The sequence below is a fragment of the Hibiscus syriacus genome, unplaced genomic scaffold (assembly GCF_006381635.1).
Source record: "Hibiscus syriacus cultivar Baekdansim isolate YM2019G1 unplaced genomic scaffold, ASM638163v2 tig00116982_pilon, whole genome shotgun sequence".
In the NCBI taxonomy this organism is placed as follows: Eukaryota; Viridiplantae; Streptophyta; class Magnoliopsida; order Malvales; family Malvaceae; genus Hibiscus; species Hibiscus syriacus.
In genome coordinates this window covers 129,563-135,562 of record NW_024063505.1, presented here as the reverse complement: position 1 = coordinate 135,562, position 6,000 = coordinate 129,563, and the positions used below count along the sequence as shown (strand labels likewise).

Here is a 6,000-nt window from a genome sequence, read left to right as displayed (position 1 = left end):
AAAATATGTATATTTTTATTGGTTTTATGGGAACACACAAGATAACCTATTCTGATCTCCTGAACCTAGATATCTGAAATATTTTCATCTGACCTGAATATTATTTGTTAGTACCTGAAATATCAATGGGACCTCATCTCAACCAAAGAAATCTGTAAATATATGAACCAATAAGGAAAATACGTTTATTTGTAAATGCACGTTCTTCAGCATCATCTGGTAGTTCTGTATTACTGAGCTTTCCAAAGCTCACTCCGTTACTCATCTTTTCAGGTTAAAAGAATTATATCAGTACAACTATCATCTTCAGTAAGGGAGTTTTTCCGGCGTTGCTTCCAGAGAATGGTACATGTGATTAGGGGGCATGTAATTGTATTTTAATTTATATACGAGTTTGAAAATCGGTTTTATTTCTGCATACTGATAAATCATTTTATAAGTTACATGTTTTAATAAAAGTTTTAAATTTTCTGCCATTTTTACAGTGGGTCGCTCCGGTGGCCCTAATGTGACACTCCAGATCAGATCGGGTTAACCGCATCGGTCTAGGAGAATAAAGTGGAAAAAATCGTGTCATGAGTCCTCCGAGTTTGGTAAGAACTTAGCCTTGTCTCATTGTTTTCATTAGTTTTTGTTTATGGCCCAATAGTGTAAATTATTTTGGTTCAGCCTCTAATTTTAGTGATTAATTATTAAAGTAGCCCCACAAGTATTTTATTATACAAATTGGGTTTCCAAATTATTAATTAGATCTTAACAAGTTATTTTTATGGCGAGGAAAATTACTGAAGTCGTATTTGTACGATAGATTGTTCGTGTTCGTTAGAAAAAGATTGGAAGCTAGAAATCAAGTTGGTGATCTAAAATTCAAGAATAATATTTTAGGTTTTTCGATGTTCTGAATCCGAATCCGAAGTCCGTTTCGCCAAATTCGAACCCGGTAAGTTGGTTTTCACTAATTAATCACACGATTCGATCCGTTTATCGCAATTAAGCTCCGTTTTATGTAATTTCTATTGATATGGATCTGAGGAAATATTGGAAGTTGAATTAAGGATCAAAGGCGTTCGAATGGAATTTAAATGGTCGATCGATATGACATAGAAATCGAGGTAATACTTTACTACCTCTTTATACTTTATGGAATATGTTGATATTGGTAAATACAAGAATAAGATAATGTTTGGTCACTTTTGTGGAGTTAATTAATGAAGTTCTACACTCGATACGAATGCAGTAGAAAGTAAGTAACTGAATATGGCTCATATGACTATTATAAGAAATTGGAGGATAATTGGAATTAAATTACAAGTTCTGGAATTAAGTGATACAGGAATCAACCATGGATATGTAGATTATAATTTATCTCATTAAAGATACTTAGATGATATATTATGAGAATATTTCGATTAGGTAAAATTACAAAATTACCCTTATATTGCAAAATGACAAGAATTGTTCCTGGAAGTGGATTAATAAATCTGAAAAGACATATTGATCTGATAAAACTATTGATGTGCATAAGAAAATGTTAGTTTTACTTGGAAATTATGGATAACTGGTTTTTAATCCCAATAGGGTTTATGCAAGATACTAGAAGTATGTTAAGGAATCATTTCAAGATTCGAGAAAAAGCAATTAACCATAGGATCTCTAAATTATAAGTATGCTCGTTAAAGTTAATACTGAAATTACATGGTTAAGAAATTATGAAAATGCCCTTGAGAGGTAAAAATAGTCCGAGTTGACCATGAATGAGAAAGTACTTTGAGGATTCGTACTTAACTTAATAAATTACAGATTTAATTGTTAAGATCATGTCTTTGTACAGAAAATTTTTGATAACATGTTGGTAACTTCTGAGAAGACAATTGACCTGAAAATCTCTGAGTTAAGAATAAATTATCGAGGGTGCTCTTTTGTCAGAATTGTTTGAAAGGTCTGGAAAAGATGTTTGAATTAAATAATAAGATTGGATGGAAGGAAAAGATTGAAATAACCTAGATATGTAAAATGACCAAAATACCCCTGTAATGAAAATGACTCAAGAATATCACCAAGCTCAGGAATGATTGGATATCCTCGAGTTCTGAAAAGAATGGAATGAAACTGAGCACCAGAATGACCAAAATACCTTATAACCTAAACTTAGTAGAAGTGTTGGATTAATTAAGGAATCCAAATAAATATGGATGTGGTACTGCCCTTAAAAGTTATGGAACACAACTTAAGTGAGTTGATCAACCTCAATGATATGTCAGTACTTGAACATCATAGATATTACTTGAATGCTTGTTCGTATACTCAAGTTTGGCTCGATGATAATTTTGAAAGTATTCAGCTCAGCTCAACTCTAGATCGCATTCGGTAATAAGAAATTGATATTCGTTAGAAAAATCAACTACGACTACCAAATTGAATTGAACGGAAGTACAATATGTATCTAAAATTTAGAAACATCTGAATTACTATGAAAAACCCTAAAGTAACTGTAAATGACTTGACTACTAAATGAACTAAGTAACCTCAAGGACTGAGGTTTAAGTAAGAGATTGGAATAAGTTTGGAAACTCGGATAAACTTATGTGATGTATCATCCCTATGGATTATGAACCATAAATCAAGTACGTCAGCATTTCCTGGTATAGTTGAAACATGGAAATAAAATAAACACCATTAGAATATTTGTTCGTCCCCTTAAGATCTGTTCAGTGATGACTCAGAAGATGATTTATGGATAAGAATGTTTGGTATTAAAGAGTAAATACCCTGGAAGGTTAAGGAATTGACAAGTTGATAAGTATTGGTTTTGGAAGCTATTCATCTGGAGTTGTTTGATAATCGGATTAATCGTCATAGATTGTAAAGATTTTGAATACCCTTCAGATTTCGTAGAGCTTCTGAAAATTATCCGATTGAGATGATCCTGATAAATCATATTATTAATAACTAATGATTCCGTCAATTATTGAACTCTTCTAATAGTGATTCTAAATTCCAACATTCTATCGGTATACTGAAAATCCATGTGTCTATGCCTGTTAAGATTATCCTCTACCTCTGAATAATATCCATAAAACTCTAGTGTGTTCCCTAATCATATAAATATTTTATCTGATTTCCGACTTGAATTATGTTCTGATATATTACCTGAATTCTGATCTAGATTCTGTTCTGATATCTGATATGAATTCTATTTTGATTTTTGATATCTCCGTTTACCGACGGAGAAATGTTTTATCTGGGGGGTTTATTGTTGGAGGAAGATTATCCTCACTAGTTGTGTGGGGTGTATGGTTCCAGGGAACCTACACAAATAGATTGTAAAAGGATGGGGGTGTATATATATATGTTTTAAAATAAAAATATGTATATTTTTATTGGTTTTATGAAAACACACTAGATAACATATTCTGATCTCCTGAACCTAGATATCTGAAATATTTTCATCTGAACTGAATATTATTTGTTACTACCTGAAATATCAATGGGACCTCAGCTCAGCCAAAGAAATCTGTAAATATCTGAACCAATAAGGAAAAATACGTTTATTTGTATATGCACGTTCTTCAGCATCATCTGTAGTTCTGTATTACTGAGCTTTCCAAAGCTCACTCTGTTACTCATCTTTTCAGGTTAAAAGAATTGTATCAGTACAACTATCATCTTCAGTAAGGGAGTTCTTACGGCGTTGCTTCCAGAGAATGGTATATGTGATTAGGGGGCATGTAATTGTATTTTGATTTATATACGAGTTTGAAAATTTGTTTTATTTATGCATACTGATAAATCATTTTATAAGTTACATGTTTTAATAAAAGTTTAAATTTTCCGCCATTTTTACAGTGGGTCGCTCTGGTGGCCCTAATGTGACACTCCAAATCAGATTGGGTTAACCGTATCTGTCTGAGGGGGTTACATCACCCAAAATTAATGGAAATTAATCTTTGTTTAAAAAAATGTATAATTTCTCTCCTAGTTCTTCTCCTTTTGGCCCAAGATTAAAAATACCCTTTTAACATCTTTTGGGCCCAACACAAGCCTAAATTCACATTAACTTGGACCAAGGCTTTCTTACAAGCTAATGGAATTAAATCAAAGCCTTCACAGTTTTAGCTCGATCTCTTAATTCGGGATTTGAGGCGTCACAGTTTGAACCTTTCAAGCCAACCGCACGAATCAAGCTATCTCGGTAGTTAAAGGAATAATTGTTATTCTTTGGGATTTGGGGCGTTACAGTTTGAACGTTCATCATCATATGATTGAGAGTCTTTAGACCAAATACTACCACTTGTAAGCATTCTTGATTAATAATAAAAAAACCTTTCAAGCCAACCTAACGTCAATTTTCCTTGAAGCTGAATGTTTGAGCTTAGGCCTTTTATTTCTTAGAATTTACTCCATTTTTTGGTTTTTCTTCATCGATTGACATGTCTCATTTTAATTTTGTGCTCAGTAATTTACGATCCTTCCATCGAGCCCAAGTGTTATGGGAATAAGTAAATACATTATGGTGGAATGATGAGAGTGAACGGATAGATCATATATCTATCTTATGTTATTTAGTTGTTTATTATTCATTATTATCAATTCAAAAGAAATAAAAAAATCAGCAAGCTTACCCTATAGTTAAATTTAGATTTTTTATGATAAGTTGGCATTATTTTAAACATTATCATCACTAATAACAATTAAAATATTATAAAAAATTAATGGAAATTTATATTTTAATTAACTGTTCTTATTGAAGGTATTAACCTATGGAAAGTCTATAGAAAAAGTGGCCTATAATGGTTGCGTCTTGTAGCACGCATTAAATTAAAGTATAGAAAATCATAATATGATAGTTGTAACGATAATGGTAGGGTTCACAAATGAAAGCGACAGGTAGTCCATGATAAGGAGTTTAAATAAGGGTGAGGATAAATTACGTAAAAAATATTAATATATGTAAATTATTACATAAAAATTAACGTAATTACCAGATTATATAAAAATTATCAAATTATGTAAATTGTTATAATTATGTAGCAGTTTATGTAATCTTCGTAACAATTTACTTAATCTAATAATACTTTAATTAATTTATCTTAGTCTTATGTTAAGTTCCCTGTTTTAGAAAAATCCGAAAGCAACTCTTATCCAGTAATGAAAACAGATGTGGATAAAATATTCATAAAGATTTTGATTCCGATTGCTCATTTTTATTTTATTTTCTAAGAGAACTTAATTTATTTATTTTAGAATATATAATAAATAATATTAATGTAAGTATTTGATCGATTCAATTCAATTTAGGTCAAGTAAAACAGAGTGAAGTCAACTAGTCATATTTTATGACTCAAATTTAATTTAAAAAAATTTATAGTCGAGTTATCCAATTTTCTATATAAATTTAACTATAATTATATATAGTATTATGGTACGAATTGGTTTTAATTTTTTTGACTTTCTCTAATCATAATATATATATATATATCTTTATATTCCTTTTCTCATTATAATGTTATTTAATAAATCAAAAACAATATAAATTATAAACTATATTTATAATATTATGTTTAACAAAAAATATTTTGAGGATAAAGTATTGATGAATATATATAAAGGAGTCGAGAAATTGATGAGAAGAAAGAATTACAAACAATTGTAATCAAAAGATCAAATTGAGTAAACTGCAAAATTAAGAGATTAAATTAAAAAAAGATAGTACATTTTTAATTAAAAAATATGAATTGAAGTTATATAAGTATTCTATAGTGGTAGGGGAACATGTAATTCAAATTTAGGCAAAACGAACTTAAAATAGAAGATGAATCGAATAAATGAAGAGATCATATAAAGTTAATAAGTTAAAAAATATGATAATCATAAATCTATTTTTTTAATTTAAAACTTTATTTATGATAAAAAATCAATAGCATAACAATATAAATTTTAAATGACTAATACTTTCAAGTTAGTGGATTTGTCCAATGCATTCAAATTTAAGTATGAAAA

The 6,000-nt window shown here is 29.8% G+C and overlaps 1 long non-coding RNA gene across 1 annotated transcript; it reads left to right on the top strand.

Annotated features, from left to right (window-relative positions):
- Nucleotides 1-313: 313 nt before the first annotated feature.
- Nucleotides 314-3,677, top strand: LOC120192868. The gene is made up of 3 exons (XR_005522807.1): nt 314-345; nt 486-593; nt 3,636-3,677. It is a non-coding gene; the product is annotated as an uncharacterized LOC120192868 (long non-coding RNA).
- The last annotated feature ends 2,323 nt before the right edge of the window (nt 3,678-6,000 follow it).